At 39.1% G+C, this 26,696-nt stretch overlaps 1 protein-coding gene across 6 annotated transcripts in view; it reads right to left on the bottom strand.

Annotated features, from left to right (window-relative positions):
• sema6cb (semaphorin 6Cb) overlaps positions 1–26,696 on the bottom strand; it is a 354,388-nt gene that overhangs the window by 84,681 nt on the left and 243,011 nt on the right. For all 6 annotated transcript variants that reach the window (XM_073872208.1, XM_073872209.1, XM_055210271.2 and 3 more), the window contains one exon: positions 17,706–17,809. The gene's annotated coding sequence lies outside the window, so the exon portion shown is untranslated. The remainder of the gene's footprint in view (positions 1–17,705; positions 17,810–26,696) is intronic.

The following is a 26,696-nucleotide window of genomic DNA, read 5'->3' as shown; positions in this document are numbered from 1 at the left end:
CTTGAAAGTTCCTTGAATTTGAAGTTAACTAAGGTGTGGGAACCCTGGAGTAAGTATGGTGACACAAAATTAAATGTAGCCATTTCTTAAGCGGCTAAAAAACAAGAACTTTATTGTATGTTGGAAGAGCACTTGCGCGCAGTAACATCATCGCTCCTGAGAACCCCATACTTACTCGTGTAACTACTCATGTAACAGTCTTTAAATCAGGAAAACATGGAAGTGTTTGCTGGCTTCTGAATTCATCCCTGTTAGGATCCTAAGAAATGAATGGGGCTAGGTTAAATGCCACTGAGTTGAGGTAAGAATATAGTAAAATATTGAAAAAAAGTGATATTTTGCTTTAACGTAAGTCAAAAAGTTGATTATATATATATATATATATATATATATATTTAATATACTGTTTTCTACATACAATCATCCTATATAATGGAAAGAATGTTCAGTGAAAATATAACCTTGATATCTTCAATATTGACTGAAGAAGAACATGTCAAAGATTTAAATCAATGTGAATTCAATGCTCCTCGTCGACATTACCAATCATTACAAGTCATCCACAACTGTTCATCCTCAAGTGGGTTACACTGCAACCCAACAAGAAAACATCCAACTTTGGTTATAAAATGAAAGAACTTTGTCAACAGATGTCAAATATATTCTGATATAACACCAGGCCTGGTTAGGACACTGTCACAAACATCCTATTCAAGCGTGTGCCCCCTGAACTGAAACTAATCTGCTAGTTTCTCCTTCAGCTGTTGTTTGAAGAGTTTGTTACCAGACCAGAACTAATAGAGAGCTCTCAAATGCTTAGACCACACAGGTCACACTACACGTGTGGAGCACCATTACAGAAGAGGTCTCTGGGCCATACGGTTAAATTTTCTCCAAATAAACAACATCATCTCAAAGCATCTTTTAGGACATTAAATGCATCACTTTAACTCAAATCTAATTGAGGCTTAAATCTGAGATTGCTCCCGTCTGATCCCTATAATGATGATGATATGCCTGCTGGTAGTAAAGCATTCAATCTGATTAACTAGAAACTATGAGAAGGCCTCTGGAGTTGAGCATGTTTGTATGAGTTTGACTGTGTGTTGAAACAGTGATTTGTTCGATCACATGCTGAATGACACAGATACTTTTGTCTTCCAATGGGATGATCCCATATGTAATCCTAATCTCAATCTCCAACCCATAATCTCAATCCCAGACCTGATTAAAAGATCAAATGTGGCTTTGAGACCACTCTAATTAAGGCTTATGTGATCGTGGCATTCCTCCATCTTCTTTCCTTTTCAACTGAAATTTATAATCTCTCTTAATCCACATCTTTTTGACCATCAGTTAGTTATCTGCATCAAGGCATCATAATTACTCAACATCAGCAGAGCTACAGTGAGAATGGAAACCCCAGCCATGTCAGTGAGCGGTCTGAAGCCTCTTTTAATCCAAGATCCTAACCTAAGGTGACACGCTTAGCAAAAAACGACAAGTCACGGGGTAGTCATTATGGCCTAATGGTTAGAGCGTCAGGCTTGTAACCGAAGGTCACCAGTTTGAGTCTCATGGGCGACAGGAAGCGAATGAGGTGACCTTGAGCAAGGCACTCGTCCCAAGGTTGCTCCCAGGGCACTGTGGTGACAATGATAGCTGCTTACTGCACCGGGTATGTGCATGCGTTTGCTACTTACTGGGATGGGTAAAATGCAGGGGTTACATTTCAAGTATGGGCTACTTTCAGAAGTCCTCTCAGAGTTAAATGCAATAAATAAACAAATTAAAAGGAATAATTATATTATAAATAAATTAGGGCTGCATAACGATTAATCACGATTAATCTTTTGCAGAATGGAGGTTTTTGTTTACATGATATATGTGTGTGTACTGTGTATAATAATTATGTATATATATATATATATATATATATATATATATATATGTATATATATGTATGTATATATATGTATGTATATATATGTATATATATATGTATATATATATATGTATATATATATGTATATATATATATATATATATACATATATCAGAGCCGGCCCTAGACCTTTGGGGGCCCTAAGCAAAATTTGGTCCGTTTTAAGTAAGGCCTTAAGAAAAGCAACGACTACCTTATGACTATACTGCACATATTATATCTACTATGTTATTTTTTTTAAATGTGTCTATTAAATTATGTTTTAATTATTCTATGTATACTGTATGTAAATGATCTTTTTTACATTGCTGGCCTGAGTACATATTTCGTTCTTATGTGGCAACATGTAGCCTACAGAATGACAATAAAAGACCTTGGGGTGGTCCCGGACAGGGAATATCTTAAGACAGGACTCGGCCTTAGTTTAATTAGAAAACATAGAGTAAATAGAATAACATTTAAATAAAATATTATATAAAATAATAAATATAACACTTAAATGTTTAAATTTTTCAAATAAACAAAATTAACAATAATATCTAAAACACCACAAACAAGGTTAATAGTACCTAACATTCGCTATAACAACCGCCTCACTATATATTATCCCTTACGTAAATAGCATAACAAAAGTTAATAGTCTTGTTTGAGATGAGCTAAATCTGACACAAACATAGGTTTGTGGATAATAACAATTAACTTGCAAATAATATTAATAACTGAAGATTAACAATTAACATTGCGTTCATAACATTAATCTAACAAAGCTGGCTACTGTATGTCATATGCATTGCTATAGTTTAAAATTAAACACTGAACAGTGACATTATACACTTTTGCAAAGGCTAGCAGGTGGTTTAACAACGGTGCACTGTCTGGGCATGTACCACGCATATACGCACGAGTTTGTTTACTCTTACACATAAAACACTTTAAATTCAGACGCTTAACAATATAATAACACTAATGACATAAATATGTAGAAATGACAATGGCATACGTGAAATATAAGCGTAACAGAATTAATTTACCATGTTAAACCGTTTAAATATTAATTATTAAGCTTAATAAACCAATGCACGTTATGATGGCAAATATAAGAAAGAGAAGTCAAACAGAACACCGGTTTGGTCATTACCGAAGTCAAATAAGATCCACTTACTTCGCATTTACGCACAAACACACATAACATTAAAGAAATTGTCCTTAAAGCAACAGCAAAAGTTCACGTCTGTATCAGCGATCCGGCTCAACTCAACATTGCGTTCTGTGGGCGGGATGCTCGCCTGCACATAGATCGCGGGCACTGATTGGCTGCTGCGCTTGATGCTGTGTGTCAATCAATCTCGGCAAGAAAGAGATCTTATTAGCGAACTTTCATAATAACTATAATAACATTAACATTGCCATAATAATAAATAATGTTACTTTTGATGAATGGTTTTTTTCAACCACTAGCTAAGTGACTTTAGGGGGCCCTCTGCTGGCCACGAGGCCCTTTGCAATCGCAAGGGTCGTTTAGTGGCTGGGCCGGCTCTGACATATATATACACATATCATGTAAACAAAAACTTTTATTCTGCAAACGATTAATCGCTATGCAGCCCGAAAATAAATATTGATAATAAAATAAATGTGTATACCTGCACAAGGTTAGATTTATCAATATTTAAGACCGCATTAGCATCAAAGCTGAAAATGCATGGAAAAAAGCAACAAAACTCTAAATTTTCAATTCATTAGGCCCTTAATTCAATTTTTGTCCAACTACAGTGCTCATTGGTACCAAATACAACCTCAAATACGTTTCGATTGGGTGTAATGTTGCTGTCAAAGTATTTCACTTTCACAAAGGGCAGACAATTAGCTCAAAACCTGTCCCAGTGCACCCGGTTAGTTCACAGTGCTATAGTTCGATGTTTGACTACACATACCCGAGCAACAAATCGGGAGTAATGGAGAAGATTTAAATGCGTCTCTGTGCAAGAGACAAAGTGTGTTGGTGTGTGTGTTTAACAGTCTTGATTTGGTGTCATTAAATATGCGTGTGTGTGTGTGAGAGGGAGATAAATGCACTTCACTTGTCAGATTTGAGATTCTCATTAGTGTGAGCAAGAGGCAGGGAGAGGCCATTACTCTTCTGCCTGACACATGTGTGTTTGTTTGTGCGTGTCTGTGCGGGTATGAGAGAGAGAGAGAGAGAGAGAGAGAGAGAGAGAGAGAGAGAGAGAGAGAGAGAGAGAGAGAGAGAGAATCATCTAAATTGAATCAATACATAAAGTATTGAGACAGTGCTTGGTCACGTCTGGGAATTTAGTAGTGGCACCAGGCATCATATACACACACACACCGCTCGTCTAAACACACCCAGCGATTTTAGGACAACTAAATTTATAATGGCTACAACTCTGCAACCATATCTCTGTAACACGAAACTCACCGCAGAAACACTGAAGCTCCGTGCGTACATTAGACAGACACAGATACAAGCCTGGGATGCCCGTATCCCAAAACCACCAACATCATTTACGGCCTTCAGATACAGCTCTCCCTAGAGGGGTCTCGTATCTATCAGCTCATGCGCCACGCGCAACAGAGAGCTTATATGCGAATGGAGACGGAGATGTTTTGAAATCATTCAAGTGGCCTGAAATCTGAATATAATGAAACACAAAGAGGCTCGGGGAGAGCGAAAGATATGAGCCCCGGATCGATGAGAAGTAAAAATAGCAAACAGAAGCAACAGAAGACGCCTGCGTAGGGCTGCGGTTAGAAATAAAAGATATTTAGGCTGTTTGTGGACATGGGTGATGCCTCTCAATTCACCAATGTTGAACCAGGAGCAGAATGAGACATTGAGGCGTTACTAGTCTATTAGGTAAGATGAGGTACACATTTTAGTAAATAAGATGTTAAAAAATACACAATATAGTTTCCAGAATCTTAGTAGTTAAGACTGACTTATGAGTCCCATGAATGTAAGTCATCTGGGAACAGAGTTAATTATAGTAAGGAGGAGGGGATAGAAGCATATTTAGACCTTGAGAAAAACTCAGATCTCTAGAGCTCCGGTCCTATCAACAGATCAAAGGCCCAAATCTTCCACAACACCCCCTCAGGCGAGGAGGGACCACTGAATGAAACGAAACGGGTCTGTTGAACTTGCAGGGAGAGCAGCGTGTTTCGAACTCTTCTGTGGCACACTGTAAAGGCAATTATATTTTCTCATTAAAATGTCAGATGTGCAACTGTGTTACTTCAGGGTTTCCCAACGCCACGAAGTACAGGAACAAAAATTGACTTGTAAAGTTTCAAACTACTACTGTGATTATTGTTTGTTTTTCTCTCTCCGTGGAATAGGAAGCCAATAATTTAGACTCGACCCTTAGGCTGTTTCTCCAGCTGAACTGTTAGAGCATGGCGCTAGCAACACATGGGTCAAGGGTTTGATTGCCAGGGAACACAAAACTTGATAAAATCTTCCTTCAATGCACTTGTTGTAAGTCGCTTTAGATAAACATGTTAGTAAAAAACGCTCACAGTTACAATAAACAAAACATGCATGATTTGTGTGTTTACATGTCTCACCTAAAGGATTATTAGGAACACCTGTTCAATTTCTCATTAATGCAATGGTGTAAGTGTGGGGGATGTTTTCTTGGCACACTTTAGGCCCCTTAGTGCCAATTGGGCATCGTTTAAATGCCACAGCCTACCTGAGCATTGTTTCTGACCATGTCTCCATCCCTTTATGACCATCATGTACCCATCCTCCGATGGCTACTTCCAGCAGGATAATGCACTATGTCACAAAGCTCGAATCATTTCAAATTGGTTTCTTGAACATGACAATGAGTTCACTGTACTAAAATGGCCCCCACAGTCACCAGATCTCAACCCAATAGAGCATCTTTGGGATGTGGAGAAATGGGAGCTTCGTGCCCTGGATGTAATCTCCATCAAATGCAAGATGCTGTCCTATCAATATGGGCCAACATTTCTAAAGATACTTTTAGCACCTTGTTGAATCAATGCCACGTAGAATTAAGGCAGTTCTGAAGGCGAAAGGGGGTCAAACACAGTATTAGTGTGGTGTTTCTAATAAACCTTTAGGTGAGTGTATCTATATAACTATAATAATTATTTACTAAACATATATCTAATCTTTTCACATTATTGGCATGACAACTTAACACCAGTAAAGCCTGTAAATGTGACTTTGCACAATGTGCACATAATAACACCAAGACGAGAGGTGACGCGTCTTTCATGTTTACTTGATGAGAAACAGATAGTTTGACAGACAGTCTACCTGCTCGCCATCGTGTAACAATCAGCAGAAAATAAACGTCTTCCTCATTCATAATGTCAGATGATGAAAACCGGCCATAACCAGTCTAAACAAAAAACACCAGCTTCGTCTTCACCAACCTGACAGCAATAAACAATGTTTTCCTTGTCCAACAGACACTTTAACTAACATGACATCATTTAAAACTCAAGCTATGCATGTTGCATTTTATTTCAAGTAATTAATAATTTTTAGATTATTTTTATATCCAAAATAAGGAAAATGTTATACAAAATATATTTACAAAATAATATATTTACAAAATATATAATAATATTATTTTGTAAATAATATATTTACAAAACTCTTAAATAATAAGAGCCTGTTATGTTGTGAGATGAAGTTAAATCCAAAAGAAGGAAAATGTTATACAAAATATATTTACAAAATATATAATAATATTATTTTGTAAATAATATATTTACAAAACTCTTACATAATAAGAGCCTGTTATGTTGTGAGATGAAGTTAAATCCAAAAGAAGGAAAATGTTATACAAAATATATTTACAAAATAATATATTTACAAAATATATAATAATATTATTTTTGTAAATAATATATTTACAAAACTCTTACATAATAAGAGCCTGTTATGTTGTGAGATGAAGTTAAATCCAAAAGAAGGAAAATGTTATACAAAATATATTTACACAATAATATATTTACAAAATATATAATATTATTTTTGTAAAAATATATTTACAAAAATCTTCCATAATAAGAGCCTGTTATTTTGTGAGATGAAGTTAAAGCCTGTCTAATTAACTTGAATTAAATGCATTTAAAATCCTCAAAACTCTTTAACTGTAACGTAAAACAACTTTCAAAGTTCAAAAAGAGGGTTGGCTCTATCTCAAGGTCTAGTTACGCCCAAAACAGAATGAATTCATCTTCTGCCAATACTTTTGGACACGTAAGCAGGGCTAAATCTAAAAGTAGAATGCTATGTTTTATTCTGGCTACCCATAGAAAAAATTTGGGTCGATCAGATATCAATCCCAGAAATAGCACTATAGAGGTCTGATATACATACTGTACCTCAAGGAAAAACAGTTTGGAGTGAAATATGAATAACACAAATGCCCCTGGGCCACATTTATCCACGGAGTTGAGAGTTATTAAAGTAGAACCAGAAACAGACACATCACACTTTACCTGCTGAAAAATTTAACATTATATTAAACAGATCGAAAATGTGCGGCCTAGGTTTGACTCGCTCACATATACAGTACACCCCGGCTCTATGAATATTGTAATGTGACCCGGGGGCATAAACGCAGCGTCTATGAGAGCAGCAGAGGAGCGAAGGATCATCTGCATCGCTATTTGGATGCCGCTTTCATTCAGACTTTGAAATTATCCTGGCATAAGATGGCCTGGTGAGACCATGTCAAATAGGGCCAGAGGGCTGACAGGAATGTGTGTGGATGAACGTGATTGCGAGTGCTCTTGCGTGTTGTGAGGAAAAGACAGACAGAGGAAAGATAAGAGGGCAAACGTTAAGAGTGATTCACCGCATCTCTATCGTACAATTATCAGATGAGAGGGTGCGAATGTCTCGCACAAAAGGCCAAAACCCTTCGTGAATAAAAGCCACTTCTCCGCGTCTAACATGCACATTAATCACAAGCTTCCGTCAGCTATTCTGAGTCTCATCTACTTCTTTAGTTAATGCTTGCTAGGGGCATTTTTCACAGTACGTAATAGGTGGCGAGGTGTTTATTGCTTGTTACCGTTCATATATCTCGAAATGAATCGATTTGTGTTGAAATTCTATTCCATATTACAAGTTATGGCTAGTAAAAAAAACGTATTTTCTTCATTAAAATGTAAATTAACTACCTACTCAAACTATAAATGGTTTCAGCAGTAATAACATAAACAAACGGTTTTCGTGTAACAAATGCAGCTCTTTCAGTAAGCTTTGGCAAAGAATCAATAACAACAGAGTCCTTTTAGAGTACCGGTAGTTTATTTCTGATAACAAGCAAAATAAACAAGTAAATTACCTTAGTTCAAACCATAGCTAAAACGTATATCAAAAACTACACTTAGCTAATGTTACTGTGTAAAATGTTTACTATATACAGCAGTGGTCTCCAACATTGTGCGCACGGGCACCAAGTTACCCACACAGAGTCTGTGAGTTGCCCGCCAAAGCACATTCTATTAATAGCCTCAATTTTAGTATTTATTTATTACATATTTTTATATTAGCTTAGCTTCTGCTATGCATGTTAAAGGGACACTCCACTTTTTTTGAAAATATACTCATTTTCTAGCGTCCCTACTGTTAAACTTTTGATTTTTACCATTTTTTAATCCATTCAGCCGATCTCCCGGTCTGGCGGTACAACTTTTAGCATAGCTTAGCATAATCCATTGAATCTGATTAGACCATTAGCATTGCGCTAAAAAATAACCAAATAGTTTTGACATTTTTCCTATTTAAAACTTGACTCTTCTGTAGTTACATTGTGTACTAAAGGGGGATTTATAGTCGTGCGTAGGTTCTACGCCGTACCTACGGCGTAGGATATCCGTAGCCTGTGCGTAGCTCTGCGTAGCCTGACGCGCACCTCACAAAAAATGTAACAGCGCGTCAGATCTACGCGGACCGCAAGCGCTGTGATTGGTCCACCAGAACCCCTCCCGTCAGGTAAAAAAAAACTGCGTCATAGGTATTTCCGTTTGTGACGGTGAAAACAAAGATGAGCCAAGTTGAGGAGTGATTTAACTCAAACTGCATCAAAAGTCGCTGTTTATTTACTTTCATCATTGCTGGTCTTCTCAAATTATACACAACAAGTTGGTGTATCTTCTTCGTTTGTGGGATAACTGCTAAGCTTCTTCTTCTTTCACGTTTGTGCTGCTACTGTGGTTACACGCGTGGATACTGCCTACCAGCGGCCACGCGTGTGCTTGCACGTCCACGCGGACGACGACGCAAAAGTATAAATGAAAACCGACGCGGAACCTACGCCGTCGCTGCTACGCCGTAGGACCTACGCACAACTATAACGAGCCCTTAAGACCAACAGAAAATTTAAGTTTTTTTAGGCAGATATGTCTAGGAACTATACTCTCATTCTGACATGATAATCAAGGACTTTGCTGCTGTAACATGGTTGCAGGAGGCGCAATGATATTACGCAGGAGCCGAAAATAGTCCCCGATATACAGTATACAATGTTAACTACAGATCGGCTGCCAAACCTTTCTTTACATAGCGGTGATTCATGATCGCCGTCCCCCCTCGTCTTAAGGAAACCAAAACATTTGCTATTTTCAATGAGGTATTTGTTCCAAAGTTCAGTTTAGCCACTAGTTAGACCATTAAACAAACAGAGACCGGAAGTTAAGTTCCATCCAGAAGCATAACCACGAAAACGCACATGTCCGATGAAACCGTCTATAGAATACAAAGAGAAAGTTTGTATAAAAAAGAAAATCGGCAACAGCAAGTATTACATTCTCCTTAAAGTTGTTCTTTCACCGTGCAAAAGCTAAATGCCGTTTTTAATGGTTGTTATCAAAATAACGTGATTGGTCAGGGACGCAGCAGTTATAGAGATGTTGAATCTTAATTATTTTAGGTGTCACTACTGTCAACTGCCCATTGAAAATTGTCTGGAAACTTGGGGTTATTGTGTACTGTGTAAAATAGCCTTTCAATGGCATTTTTTTGTTTGTTTAAACAGAATAACAGACTGAATGGTCTGAAACACATTTTAAAATGATGAATGATTGATTAGTTACATGATAGAAAATGAATAATAGATCACTCTGAGATAGTTCAGCAGGCCTTAGAAAACTCTAAGCTTGTGTGTACGGTAGCTAAACACAGAGCATTTCACCAGTCTTATCTATCCATACAGCTCAATATGTGCTATCATTCCTGCTATCTCACGCTGCAGAAATCAGTAATGGCATCTCAATCCCTTCCACACCATTCAGAAGACCAGCCAGAACTGAGCATCATGGTATCACTGGGAAGGGGTGTGGGGTTTTGATTTCAGCTAAATGCATTGCATTTATCTTTTTTTGGCTGCTTTTCAAGTCCTTCAGCAGAGGCGAGATTGAACAGGAGGATGAGCTAGCGCTTCCCTCATGGCCCGATGCATACACAAGCACAAAAGATTGCATAAGTTGTGTGCATATGTTTTCTTCTTAAGAGACTGAATGTTTGGTACAGTGTTTTTTCGAGAAAAGGAGAATGAAACGAACCACAACTGGGGGCTGTATACACATCAAAGTAAAGGGTGAAAATGAAAGTGAGAAAGGTTCACGAAGCTTGGAAACGGATCAGACACTAATAGCTCAGTAAGGTTTGGGGCCAAACACATATTCAGGTAGGATCAAAGTTGAAAAACGGTTTAGTCCTGATTGTTGTTTTCTGGCCAGGATTACATTGATACGCAAGCCAACGCATAGCAGATGCCGTCTCTCACTGTGGTGGTTGTGAATGCATCAAAGGACCCGGGTGAAAGACATCTAGGGCTGACAGACCTGATCCTGGATCAGCAGTGGGTGAATCCCGACGGATGCATCACATCAAAAGATCAATACCTCACTTAATGCTGCGCTGTTGTGGAATAACAATTGACCGTGAGAAAGCTTTTCACTCACCACCTTCCAGACAATATCGGCTACAGCCCATAATTACTTTTGCGCATAAACATGCTGGCCACTTATGGGTGCTAGATTTCTCAAATGATGTTTCGGCGAGATTGCAAGAAGATGATTTTGATTATATTGCAGTCAGATCATGGGAAATTTTTTGCAGGAATCCTTACGGTACATTCACACGAGACGAAAGCGTTAATGCTTGACGGAAGGCTTGTCTGAAGCGTGGCCAATGGCCAATAGCCAATCACAGTGGCCACAACACATGCTCCAGTCTTCTATAAACATAATTGGCTGGCTCTGCCCAAGTTATTTGCATAAGGCGATCTGATTGGCTGACTCACGCATTGGCGCTTGAAAAGTTGAGAAATGTTCAACTTCTACCGCAAGCAATGTCAGTGACGCAGCACCGAAGGATCCACAATTCAGTTTGGCAATGCATGACATCATCCATTAACAGTGAATGGGAAGCGTTAACGCTAATTCACTTTGTGAATGTACCGTCAACGAGTTTAGTTGGAAAATAAATTACAACTTTGACCGTAGCAATTAGCCCCATCTCAGGCCATGTACAGGGGATTGCAAATAGACTACTCATCAGTATAGACTTAAAAGTACAGTACAGGGTTTTTTTCACGCATCTAGCAGTGAGATTGCGATTGTAACCAACCTCAATTTCGAAACGCAATGGGAAGCTACGGTAGAGCCGCCACAGGACAAACATGTCTTTGTAGGGACAAAACTCACTCTGTAGTTTGTCCAAATAGGGCTACTGTAGAAACAAGATGGCGACTTCCATTTGATGAGACCCGTGATGTATGTAGATAAAACAGCTTAAGTTAATTAAAACAATAGAGTTCAATATGTAAGGTACTTATACACCACTGATAATATAGTTATGCATATTATGTTGCATTTCTGTCAAGATATCCTTCTAAAAGTTACACATTGCACCTTTAAATGTCATACTAACGTTGTCATCTGTACTCAAAAATTACGAGGCAAACTTTTCCTTTTTAAGTTCATCGTTGTTGTGTAGATGTACCCCTAGATGCTGCTCCTCAACGTTGGATGCTAGCATTTTCATAAGGCTTCTCAATTATTTCACATACGTGCATAAGAACTCACGCTAGTCTACCCTAATGAAAAATCCAGCAAAGACCAGCATAATCTGGTGAGATGGTTTAGCTGGTATTGTTGGTGTAGCAAGCTGGTGTGACTGTGTTTCGGTCACCTTTTAAGCCCAGGGTTCCCATACCTTTGGTAATTCAAATTCAAGGACCTTTTAAGGACTTACCAGATCCAATACCATCAAATTCAAGGACTAAATGTGGGGACACATTTCAAGTGAGAGCAAGGTTACATTGTGTTACCATTTAAGATACATTGTTACAGCTCCCTTTCAAGGGAAACTCGCGCTACGTCACTGCGGTGACACTTTGGGGATGCCTCCAGTGGTACGTGTGAATGTGTATAGCAAATTCAACCAATAGTGTAAACGGCATACAGGCATGCAGGAAGTATAGCAAGGGAGACGCAGCGTCTCGTTCCCTTCTCAGGGAACAACAGTTACATACGTAACCCGAGACGTTTTCATGTGTCAAACACAACTATGCAAAAAGAATTTTGGTATGAATCAACATTCGCATACAGATGACATAAGCATTTAAAGCGAACAGTTTAGCACGTGTGCTTAAAAAGTCTAGAATTTTTATGATATTATCCTACACTACACAGAGAATAATATGGATTTTCCAGAAAACTTCTTGCAAAAAAAAAAAAAAACGCTATATAAATGCAGTCCATTTACCATTTGCATAGATTGACTCAAGCACTTTCAATGACCTGTATGTATATTTTCAAAAACTTCCCAGAGGCTTGAATTTTTTCCCCCAGATTCACAAACTTTCAAGGATTTTAAGGACCTGTGGGAACCCTGTAAGCTGGTCTAGCTGGACGACCAGCTGACCCACCAGCTTGACCAACTTGGCCAGGCTGGGAGGACCAGCTTAACCCTGAAGAACCCAAGAACCCTTTTATTAGCAGCAATTAACATTGGCCAAATTTGACCCATGGGTTCTCCAGGGTTAAACCAGCTGAATTTTTCAGTAGGGTAAGCTTTTCATTATCCATTCAATATAGATTATTTTTAAGTTGGTACAGATGAAAACAAGACTGTGACCAACTGAAGTACAAGTGCTCAATACTGCTGTCATATTGTTTTCTATTTTTGTTTTCCAGTTAAACCCTAAGAAAAGCTATTTGTCCACTGTGAAATCTGTGGCGAGACATATCGCCAATGTTTGTCACATGTACGACTGGCACGTAGTTACATTGTGAAATATTGAACGAACTGTACTTCCATTCCTCACCATCCTGTGTCACATTAAATATGGCGCCGACTCTTGACGGCATGAAGAAATTTAACATCTCTGAGATCTTTAATGAGCTCTCAATCTCCAAGTCTGTCCTTGCTTCGTTCTCAGTCGGTGTGGGTATGTGTGGGTTTGCTCAATGCAGTCTATATAATTTAAAGTCAGTGTGTCACTGTGACTGAGCGTAATCCCATGGTTACCCATCACTGGCTGTTATTGCAAGACAGGAGGAGGAGCAGCCATATGGATTACAGAGATACAGCAAATATGAGTGTGAGCGTGTGTGTGTGTCTGGGTATCTATAAGGATTACAGAAGCGAGGCATGTGTGACACAGGAGAATATAATTCTGTCAGAGTCAGAGAGCTGCTACAGGGTCACCCCTCCTTGGAGCCATCTGCTTCCTCCTGCCTGTTAGTCTCAGGGCACTGAAGCTCAGATCTCAAACTGGCCCCAGGGGACAAACACACACATGCACCCGCACACATTGAACACACTGAAATAACTAGAGAAACTAGTGGTTAGGCAAGCAGACCAGGAACCGGGAAGTGATTGGTGTGCCAATCTCCTGGCGAAAAAGAGAGTTTAACCCCTAGCTATTTTTGTGCACCCGAGTGCATCCCTCTTGGAGTACAGGGGAGCCGATTTAAAATTCAGATATTGATGGGGGGCCGTGTACTTAAGGTGAAGTAAAGGTACTGTTTGTATGAATCCTATATAGGGCAATTAAACTGCACCCATAAGTGAATGCTAAAATCCTAATAGTCCCAGAACAATTATGTGCCATGGCTTTAAAAGACGTCATTATAATACAGTTATTCATTTATATAATTTTAGAGGATATGTGGGATATTCTGATGTTGCTTGTTCATGCTCTATAAACTGCACACAGATAGTCTGACCCCTGATTTCCACCGACTGCGGAACGGCTGCGGATCCACCGCGAAGCGGCAGCGGACTCAATCGGTTTTCATTCAAGTCAATATGTGTATTTCCACTGACTGTGTTCCGAATCCGTCACAGCTCCGGCAATCCGCAGCCCTCCGGAACAAATACGCTTCTATTTTTGATGGATGCCGGACAGCTCCGCAGGGCGGAGCCATGACTATATCGTGTGATCATACCTGAATTCACGAGATCTCGTGTTGTGAGCTGGGCTGGTCCAGCAAAACGTCATAATTTAACGTCATAATGGGCGGAGACAGAACTAGACATCGCGCGATCATCACGTGAATTTGCGAGACCTCATGGGTCCTCGTCACTTCAGCAAGCAGCCGCTCTGCAACAAATACGGAACTGGTGGGTATTGGTGCACGGCGGAGTGCGTAGCCGTAACACAGCGTAGCCGATCTGCAGCCGTTCCGCAGTCGGTGGAAATCCGGGGTAACAATTGCCTGCCTGCCTAAAGTACTGTTCCAGATGACAACTCTGAAATGTATTATTTTTTGGGTGAGATTTTGCTCTAGTATGGGGTGAGTATTGGATGCCAACACACTACAACAGTACATGATGATGAGCATAAAAATATGTCTGCACTAGTTATGAGTGCAAATCTCAGGGAATTAATGTTAACGTAATACTGATATTAAAAGTGTAAAACATATTAAATACAGGCACAATTTTCATTTAATGTTGACAACTATCCAATCGAAATATTTGGAAAAGGCCACTCGTTTACATGGAGATTTCAATTTAGCTAAACTACCTGAAAAAAACTATGTTGACGTTTAATCATCAAGAGTTTCCCCAAACGAAAGCAAAAACTAATTTTCTGTAAGCTTCCTCATCTGACCTTTCAAAACGTACCAGCCTAACCAGGTGCGACCGCCTCACCTGCCCGGCTCAACTCTGAATCAGATTATACAGAACACACAGAGAATAAATAAACAGTTAAGTTTATTTGAAGTCAAGTGAATAGCACCATGAGGTATCCTCTGTGGCCTCGAAATGTGGATTTCAGGACAAAAGAGATGGACAGAGAGAAATCTAGAATGAGAGGGCTTACATTGTTATTTCTGTTCACAAAGAACAGCAGAAGAGAAAGAGAGAGTCAATGGACAATGGTGCTGCCCAAATGATGTGAGGGCATGACAGTTTTAGACAAAGCTAACTGTGTGACCAGAAAAACAACCTTTTCATCATGTGTTTCTCTATGTATATGTATAGAAATTGGCAACCTTTGTGTATATAGGGTAATGTTACTGTTAATTCACAATGCTCTGAAAACAATATGAATGCCTATTAAAGTCTCTGTAAAGACAATAGTTGGGCGATATGCCGCATTTTGAGATCGTCCTATCGTCAGCCTGTGAGATCGCCGATACACGATAGTAAACTACTTCCCCGCCCCCCGATACTAATTTATTTATATGTTTATTTTTGACTCATTTATGACAAGGACGCAAGGGCAACACTGTCATGACAGCAACCTTCTTAAAACTGATGGCATTAATCCGAGCGCGTTATTAAATTCCTGTGCCATGGAGCGGGAGCAACACACTCGCTGATTTTAACCCTCTGCGCGCTAACAACCTCTCTAGTGGAAGGAAATGTCAGAGCCGCGCGTATTACAAGCTCATGTGCGAGGAAGAGTCCGAATCATGCGCATTTCAAGTTCAGGTGCTAGGAGGAGTCCATGCCGTGCACATTCAGGTCCGAGCAAGATGTGCGCATTAAGTCCAGGTACGTGCAAGAAGGAATCTGCGCGTGTTACAAGCTCTCTCGCGCAAAGTGAAGCCCACAAACCATCTCATGCGAGAAAAAGCATGCAATGCACATGTTAATGTGATACTAGGGTGATCATAATACTAATCATCGCCAAATATTGTCATAAAAGGCCGCTATTGGCGATATGTCTGACGATCGTTAATACATGATATATTGTCTATTGGCACAACCCTAAAATTGTTTCTAAACACATGATAAATGTTATAAACGTACTGCTAAAACACACCACAAAGACTGTAAACTATGTAGTACTGAACTGCAGGCAGGTTTTTACTATTTCTGAGTTCAGATTTTAGGCAGGCCTAAAACGGTGGCTCGATGATGCGTTTGAGCAACTGCGAATGGCCCCGCCCCTAAAATAACCGCAAGGATCCATACAGGTTGCATCAGTATTTGAAAGTTGAGAGACAGCAGCTTGCTCGCAAGTGGGTGTGGTTTTAGCGCTGACAGGAGACACTCCCCCACCGCTTGAGAGCACAGAATGCTGCCTATTTTTCCAAGATTTTGATATCTTGTTTTACTTGCTTGTGTTTTTCCATCATTCGTTAATAACACATTTTTCTGTGGTGTGACAAATTCATACATTTGACCAATGACAACAATTTATATTAACGGTCACGTTCTTCCTGATCCCATTTTTAAACCCTAGTTAGTGTGTAATGTTGCTATAATAGCATAAATAATACCTGTAAAATGATAAAGCTCAAAGGTCACTGCCAGGCGATATATTTTCTTTAACAGAATTCGCCTTTCAAAGGACTACAGCCCTCTCCTTCCCTGATTTAATGACGTCAAAAGTACAGTTTTTGACTAAGCTCCGCCCACAGGAATATGTCAGTCGCCAGCTAAGCCAACGGCAAGCTAAGCTGCTATCGAATCACAACACACTAAACAAACTACACCATCAGAACTTGTTACGCATTTCTGAAGGAGGGACTTTGTAGAACAAGGAAGACATCAGCCCGTTTTTAGGACCAGCGGTATACAGATAAATAAACTGTGTGAAAAATGATGCGTTTTTTTAACACATGAAACATGAACATATGTTATATTGTGCACTGTAAACACAAAACACAGAAAGAATTGGACCTTTCAATTCTCACACAAAGCCAAAGTTTTGCAGACTTAAAGTTTGCTGAAGAGTATAATTCGAAGATGAAAATGTCTAAAACTGACAAAAATATTTTTTACAAAGTAACCCACCCACTACGAATGCTACATATTGCACTGCAGCCGGCTGTTATGATAGAAACAGCATGAATTACTCTGGTGTCAGTTTAAAATGTTTATTGATAGGAATCAAACTAATTGGGACACGGTTCATAAAACCGCAATGCCCCAATTTTATAGGAACGTCTGGTCGCTCTAAGCAGCACCGTAAAAACTAATCTCAGATACGCAGCCCCTACGTGACTGACAGGCATCGGTCACGTTACCTTAGCGACGCATTCCACGGATGCGATCCGGCTTGCGCGGGTTGCATCAGCCCTGACAGGTTGATCTGCGTCTGTTAGTTCTGCTGATCTCTAACCGATGCTGTGTCTCTGTAAACTGCGGTGTCTAAAATTGATTTTGTCTGCCATGACGAAGAGAGGAAATATGAACTGGCGTTTCCATGATGACAGGCAGGAAACCTCGTACACTGTAAATAGAGAGAGAGAGGGTGAACTCAGTACTCACTGTTGTCCTTTCAGCAGACGGCCAGTAGGGGAGTCAGACGATATACGGTCCTGCTTTTTCACTCACAAGAGAAGACCTCCAAAAACTAAATGTCTTCGATGAGCCTTAAAGAGAGAAAGGGAGAGAGAAATAAGGACATAAGTATATTGGGATCTGGCTGTGTTAGAGGTTTGCAGACAAATAACCGCTGGTTTGTAGGTGACTCATGTTGGCAGGAGATGTAAACCGGTCAGTGACCCGCAACAGAGGAAGATTCAGAGCCCAAACTGTTGTGAAGAAAAAAATCCTACTCATGCTTTAAAAAAATACTCTCGTATAAACACGCACTGCATAGCTCTAAACAGGACCAGATGTTTCTGCTTGGGAACTGCACTCCCATCTGTGCATGGAGAAAGAAAGCAAAGCACACTTTTTAAACTCATTAACCCGTTGTCGTCAAAAACAACAAGAAAGTCATGGAAGCCATTTGTGCTTTACGCACAATAAGTAATGCCATGTATGAATAAAGTATAGGTGCCCATCTATCCATCCATTACCTCATGCAAGAGACCATTAAACTTTTATAGGGGGTTAATACGCCCTCGCAGCCATAATACAAAAAATAATCTAACCGTGGAATCCGTCAGCGTGACTGAATCACGGATTCAATTAACCAGTCCTGGAATTCCATACCCCTGCATCTTTTAAAACCCCTTGGTGAGGCTGGGGGGATTGACTGCATTTCCCGGAAAACATTTGTGCAAGGCTATCACATTCTGACCACAGTTAGCCCCTCTAACCGCCAGTGAGTTATAGCGTGTTCATGCATAGGCTCTTGCTCAACTCACCCACTCACAACCCCCCACCGCAAACACACTAACCAAGGGGGACACAGAAGGGGTGCGGGTATAGGCATTGCAAATACGCTCAAAATTGGTGCCTGAACTTAACAATTTGTTTAACGGTACAGAAGAAGAATAGACAAAACAAACAATGGCAAAATACATTTGCTTATCTTGCCGTGTTGGGATGAAGTACCTTGTTTCGAAAAAGCTGCCAGCTTTCTATGCTGGTCTGCTTCTGTAAAAACTGCACCGAATTCACACGAACATTACGTGGTGTTTATGCCTGTACACTGCAGGGAGCATAACCGTAGTTCATTCTGCTTTGGCTGGTGGATGTCAATTGGCATTTTGATGAGCAAATCCATCAAACACAGCTCATTTAAAATGAAGCTAATCTAACTATCCAAGCATGAAGTTACACTGCAATAAAATCAATACACACTGTGGTGAGAGTGAGTTTCAGCTTGGATATATGAACTTGAGGGTAAAAAAGGATAACAATGTAGAAACTGCCTGATGCAAGTAGATCCCTCTTTGGCTAAATTACACATTAAGTGACAGCCTTTGTGTGCGTGTTGTGATTTAGGTGTCTGCGTAGGTTATACATGCGCAAAAATACAACATCTGTGGCTGCAAGTAATTAAACGTGCAGACTGGGACAATGCAAAGATCAGTGCTCACTTCATTTCAGGCAAGTCATCATTTTTCAGCCCTGTTAGATTAAACTAGAAAGCCTAAATGGTATGAACAGTTTGACCCCATGCTGCGCGTGCACCCGATAGTCATTCAATGTTTACAAACCTTGCAGGGGTCTATAGTACACATGCATTTTCTCTTTCAGGTGTTTACTTTCTCTTAAGTTCTAAATGGTCATGTTTGTGAGGATACCTGCAAAGACGGGAATTAAGGCCAATAAAGCGGGAAAATTGTTTGTGTTTCACACAGAAAGTTGTTTGTGTTTCAATGTCTTAAAATAACTTTAAAAAAAACTGCGGAGATTTAATACGTGTACAAACGTTACGTTTTTGTGACCACGCACACAGGAGCGTGACGTGGGCGCGTAACCTCTATAGAGACGATAGTCCAAAATCTCTACCGGTTGACAAATTTCTACCGGTTAATCATGTCTACCGGTTTATTGCCCACCCCTACCTGAAAGGTATTCCAATTTGTCCCAATGCGCATGCATCCGTGTAAGCGTAAAACAACAAACTATACTGCAGGCTTTTACTTTGTTCCTTAAGTAATTCAATGTTTGTTAATTCTTAATGGATCAATTTTACTGTTAGGTTAGTGTACAGTATTATATTTAGCTGTATATAAAATCAATAGATTCCTATTTAGATAGTTATGCAAATAAGTGTGCGTGTGCATGACAAATTTCAGCTGAGTGTCAGCTGTTTGCTTTACAATGTGATTTTTGTCCTTAAATCGGGACTGTTCTTCACAGACAGACTTGTTGTTGTTGTTTGTAAATGCTCTCAGAGACACTACTGACCAGAAAAAACATTTAAGCTCATGATTAGGTTTAGTCATATACATGAGGTTTAAGCATAGATATGTAATGTCCAAAAACCCAAAGGGTCACCCTACGGAGCCTGCCTAAAGCATTTCTTTTAAAACAATAATGTAATGTTATAATTCTGTTATTATTTACAGATGTGCAAGTCATCATATAGCTTTGTGTAATGCACAGACCAAAAAGTCATTATTTGCGATGTCAGAAAAAAGTCTCATGTGTGTTCCAGTCAAAGGTTTAGAATGACAGGTGTATATGTATATTTTTAGTTAAAGTACTTTTTTAAACACCAACTCTATTAGTAAACATTTTCCCTGTCTCCTCCTTTAAGCTACATGAGAATTATATCTTCCTCTAATTGTGTGTTCCATCCACAATCTCTCCTGTTTGTTAGACTCCACTTTGCCCAACCTGTCTCTTTATTTCAGTTTGTCTCTCCGTTTCGTGATAAATGGTCCCCGGTCTCCAGGAATGGAACTGTTAATAATTCAGACCAGGCTTTGGCATTGACCATTAAAGCCAGGAGGCAGAACCTTCAGCTGATAGATTACTAATCAGATTAATCGCTGACTTTTAGTGGGGAAATGAAAAACGTGAGGGACCACGTAGCGCATGGTAATATACTGGACCTTCTAGAAACCTCAGCCAAGAACCGCCTGCAATTATGCCAAGCAACCACTATTATCTAAAGAGTACATTGCCCATTATTAAGAATTCAAACAGCGATACTGGTACTAGCTGAACGCTGGTGAAAACATTATTTTGTTTTTCCGTATATGCGCTTGAGTAATTTGTGTGCCGATGGCGCTAACCAATGCTTGTCCTAGAAAAATACATCATTATTTACAAATCTGATAAACTTCTCAGTTTTCAATATAAAACAATATCCAGTCATATCCATGCAAGTGAGAACATCAAAGAGAACATCAGTATTAATTTATCACAAACCTAAGGTTTTTTGATGCTTAAATAAGTTTGTGTTTTTACTAGCTGAGCTCAGGAATGAATGTTATTAAATCCACGCTATTTATATAAATCATTATTCATTTATTTACCTGCAAAATTATTTTACCGTTCATATACAGATGGTATCCAGATGATAACAGTGTTGAGTTATTGTGTTTATTTGTCCGTGTGCAAGGTAAACTATACAAATTAGAGTTGTGTTTCCATAAACCATGCAGTATAAATATTGATTAGTGACTCATATAGATGTACACATGCACAGACCATAAACTATGCCAACATACAGCCCACCTTAAAGAAACAGTTCATCTGTCATTATCTAATCATCCTCAAGTCCTGTCAAAATCAAAGGCTGTTATTTTTTATTTGTAACATAAATATGATTTTTTTTAAGAATCATTACGAACGTCTTGATGGGCCATATGATGGGCCATAGAAACCACATCTGTCAAGCGTTAAAAAAACATAAAACGCATCATATAACAATTAAAGTAGTTCAAATGATTCGTGGGCTATGTTCTAATCATCTAAAGACATGGGATAACTTTGTTGAAAAACCAGACCATGTTTTTATTCACGAATAAACATCACCTTCATGTTTAAATTTTTGTATTCAGCGTTAAAATGACATTTTCTTTTTGGCTCTTCGTATACATGCAAACGCAGCATCCGGACACCAAAACTTATTTGAAAACCCTTGCCAGGGTGAAAAATGCCGTAGCCTATATTGCTTGTTCTTACTAAATGAATATAACATGGCAAAGATGAATGCACATTTATATATTGATTTAATAGATTTATAGCATTTTGAAAAAAACTTGTATTGGATTTATTGCATTTTACGGAAAAAATAATCTGCTTTTATAATAAATCTTTGAAAATCAAATTATGGATTTGAATTTTTTATGTTATTATAACCTAAAGATGCCTTGTGAAAGTTTGTAACAGAAAACAGTGGTTTCCATCTTGTCAATTTCTTGGTATAGAAAACAAATTTTTATCGAAATTAGTCTAAATGGATTTATTGCGTTTTGGAACCAAACTCTTCATATTTAGTTTACAAAAATACCCTTAAACGTACGTGTGGACTAGGCCTAACTCAGCAACTTTTTTCTATAGCATACTTTTCTCTCTCTCTCTCTTGGTCTCTTTCTATTTCTCTCTCACAGTCTACTTTGAAATGCAATGAGAAGTCTGATGTGGTCGGGCTGATGGCGACACTCGCCGACTTTTCATGTATAATTTACACAGATGAACAAAAAAGAAGTGAGAGAGTAAGAGTAATAGTCCTCTCTTTAAGAGATTTTAATGCTGTATCTACAAAAACAGAGAGGTTGGATCAATTCCTACAAGAAGTTGAACTCAAAACAACAATACGGTTGAGCAAGAACAAGGACAACAAATCTCAACTCAATCCAAACATCAAAACAGGTATAACAATGTTGTAGTACAATCTTAAGAAAACATAACCATTTAATAAATCACATAAGACATCACTTCAACTAGTTTGTTCAGCATGCTGTTCTGGCATATAAAACTGGACATGTTCCTTGGGCCAAATTTGTTCTATGATACCCAATCACACATTACATTTTGGTACCCCGCGCATGGTTAACCCCAGTATTATTAAATATAAACTTTCATCCCACTCCCAGTCTGAGAATTTGTGTTTTATCATTCAATCAGAGAGTATCAATATAAAAGAAACCGAGCTAAAATACTGGAGATTAATGATATTGAGATCCCTCTGTTTCTTGAAATCAAAGGATAGACTTCTAACAAGCTGCAACTAAACAACAAACGCAAGACAAAACAAAGAATAACAGATCTGATGGACTGACGAATATCTGATGGTTATTGCTAGATAGTAACAGACCACATTTGAACAAACGGATTTAAAATGTAAACAGGCTGCCAGACCTTCAAACAAACAAATGTTTTTTATTTATGACTCTATATCTACTAATCTACATGGTTAAATCAAATAACTGACGCCATTGATGTGACCTAGGGATGGGCATTCGATTAAGTTTTCTTTGTCGATCGTCAGGAGAATTAACGATCGACTATCGATTAATCGTTAATATTTTTATAATAAAATTTGTTATTTAACTTTTATACTTAAAAAATGCAATGAATACAAATATACAGCGTGTTTTTCCTCGATGAGACCTTTATTACAAGATCAACTTGTGGCAGACAGTTAAACTATGTTTCAAACATATATGTGCGTGCATGTGCGGTGCTCTAAAGCAGCGGAACCTGCAGCTGCGAGCCAGCGTTCTTAAACAGAGACCTCATTAGTTCAAAAAAAAAAAAAAAAGATTCATGTTTAACATTAAATTAAACAAAAAACATAATAATTAGATCTGAAAGGTTTTGTCAAAATGTAACTCAAAATTATTCAAGCCAGAAGAAAGAAATTAGCCTTCCTAAAATTAGGCTATAACAAATTAGGCTACTTAAAGCCTCGTGAAAAATAACTAACTTTAGTAACTCGCATAAAACTTCTGCACCAGTAGTTTACTGATTTTTTTTGAGAAATAAAAGCATGTTTTGGGGTCAGACGCGACCGCAACCCATGGTGACCGTCAGTCCAGCCGCCGCCGAAAACACCCGCTCCGAGGAGACTGACATATGAGACGCTTTTTGTCGTTGAATAATCTCGTTTATTATTTGGAAATCATATACATACATAGTAGGAAATATATAATGTGGAAGGGTAGACTTGCAAAGTTACTCTGCTTATTTTTATTTATGATATATTTGGAGATAAATAAACCATTGCAAAACTGCTGATTTGATCCATTCAGATCCTGACCACCAGGCTAGAGATTTTAAACATCCTTAATCCACACTTACTATATATGTATATATGTCAAATAATATCTGAAATATTTTGTTTTGTGAAAAAAAAAATGCTTTGTTCTATTGTTTATGCGGAAAAGTGTTCACAGAAAGTGTCAATCACATTAACATCTTATATGCAGAATAAGCGGTCAGCAGCGCACTGCAACGGGTGCTTGACGGATTCGCCGCACACATACACAAACGCACTGCATACAGAGTATTTGTAAACAGGAGTTAGATAAAAAAATGCATTAGATTAATTGATAACAAATTAACGTGATCGACGAAATTCTCAACAATCAATTATCGATCGTCGATTAATTATGCCCATCCCTAATGTGACCACACTCTTTTAGGCTGTTTACACTTGGCATTAATATGCGTTTTCATCGATCGGATCACAAGTGGACGACGTTAATGCCAGGTGTAAACTGTGTTCAAACCATTTTGAGCTCGTCCACTTTCGACCACTTCAACCACATCCAGAGGTAGTCAAAACCACTTTCAATCAGATCGCTTTAGTAGTTGCGGAACGCACATGTGATTGAATGTGTTCGAACAGCGACACGTGACCGCATTCTCTCCGCCCATTTATCTAATCTGAGGTACTGTTTTGCGTCTTTTCTGACTTCTGGTGCGAACCCACGGTGAAAAGCGCTATTTTTAGCCTTTCATTGATAAAACTAAAGTGGCTGATCTCCACAGTTTCATTTTGCAAGCGTGTGAAAGTTGCGCGATGCTATTTCATCAATTACACTGAAATTTCAGAGAAAGCTCTAACATAAACACGTAGAAAACACTGTGCAGCATGTTTACTTGCTAAACAAGCAGTGGACTCCGACATAATATTAGTTCGCGTCCATATAAACTCATAATTACCCCCGCTCGCGTTTGAATGACAGCGGAGAGACTCGCCCACCGTCTCGACAGACCACCCCCCCTCACAGTATTCAGGACCGAAGCGGTCGAAAGAGACGGATTTAAATACCAGGTGTAAACGTGATGTGTCTCTCTCGTCTACTTGTGATCCGATGGACGAAAACACATCTTAATACCAAGTGTAAACAGCCCCTTTGTGTCTCTATGTGTGAGAGAAAAAGAGTTCGGGTAGGATGAAGAGCCAAAGTTCGTACAGGGTCAGTTCTTCTTCCTCTTCAAACCGTGGGAACGGACAGACGGGTCAGACACACAAAAAGACCACTGTATCTCTCCCCCCATTTCAAGTGTTTCCTTTCTTCTTTTTCAGTAAAATTAGTTAAAAGTAACAATCTGTGAGTTAAACAGCAGGCATTGAAATTCACTGCTATGTGAACAGAATCATGGCCACAGCTCTGACTTCAAAACAAAGAGAACTTGCCAATCACAGTCAAAGGTGGATTAGTTTCTTTTCCTGTGCTGCACCTGCTCTCTCTCTCTCTCGCTCTCTCTTTCTCTCTCTCTCATCATGCCATCTCGCTCACTGGTCTTGCTCACAGTGACCCTGACATATCTTTTCTCTGTGTCCACAGGAGTCCTGCTGTTCCATCTTTGTCAGGTGACAAGTGGCCTTTCGGCGATGTCTCGACCAACCGTTTCATCAGCTGCAGGCTGAAATGTTTACTTATTTCAAAGGGGACATATCATGGGAAACAGGATATACATATTTACATAGATATACACAGGGCATGAAATTAACACCCGACCACGCGCCAAATGCGGGTGGATTTTGTAATTGGCGGGTAACACAGTCAATCTACTAGCCACATTGGCGGGTAGCCAATGCGAATCAGTGATGCGCGGGTCATTGTATGAACAACCCACTACCGACCGACATTTTCAACTTTTCATAGATTCGGCTCTTTCGGCTCCAGCTCCGGCTCTACATTTTAGTGATGGCAGTCCGGCTCTTTTCATAGATTCGGCTCTTCTGGCCTTTACGGTCCCACCCCTGCCTGCATCTGAAGATTCGGCTCTGCTCGTTCGCTACAAAGAATCAGCTCTTAGAGCCGGCTCGTTCGCGAACGACCCATCACTATAACCCGCAATTGTTGAAAATAGTTTTTAAACTCGACCGACTGACCGCGGCCTGAATATCATTAAAATATTTTTGGATGACTCGTAACCGGCACCCGCTCATTTTTTATCAACCTGTGCATATCACCGATGCAAATTGTGTGATTCATTAAGAGGATGCGCCTTCTGTTTCGCAACGTTCATGCGATTGGAAAGAAGATGAGGCACTTCTCTGACTACGTTTGGATGTGCGAGTAAGTATTAAACTGTTGGTGAGATGGGATGATAATACAATGCTGACATAGGCTACTGTACAATCACAGTTGCACAGATGTGTAGTGCTGCTGTGACGGATCAGAACTCTTGATGTGTAAACTTTAAAGAGAGTTGCGCTACTATGCCATATACTGTAGTACATTAACATACATTTTGCGAATAGAGTAATGAAAAACAACGTATGTGCGGGGTTTATGTGCGCAGTTTGTGCCCCCTGTCTCTGTGTGTCTGCGCGGGTTTAAGGGGACTCAATAGGGCACATCGGAGAGACGCGTTCCTAAAAGCATGCGTACATAAAATTTTTCTGCTCTTGACAGGGCACATATAAACAAAATTATCTCAACAGTATTCATTTTCTAATAAAACATTTCTTTATGTCTTAAGTGTATTTATAGAGAGTCAAAAACCAGTATGTGCTGGTCTTAAAGAGACAGTAACCTCAATTAACCTACTTAAGTCTGGTCATTAATGTTAATCAAACAACCTAAGACAAAGAGAAATTCACTTTTGTAGATCTGAAAATATATATATATTAAATTCATATAATAAAGACAGCGTTATCAT

The sequence above is a fragment of the Misgurnus anguillicaudatus genome, chromosome 10 (assembly GCF_027580225.2).
Source record: "Misgurnus anguillicaudatus chromosome 10, ASM2758022v2, whole genome shotgun sequence".
NCBI classification, from domain to species: Eukaryota; Metazoa; Chordata; class Actinopteri; order Cypriniformes; family Cobitidae; genus Misgurnus; species Misgurnus anguillicaudatus.
This window is presented reverse-complemented; position numbering and strand designations above follow the sequence as displayed.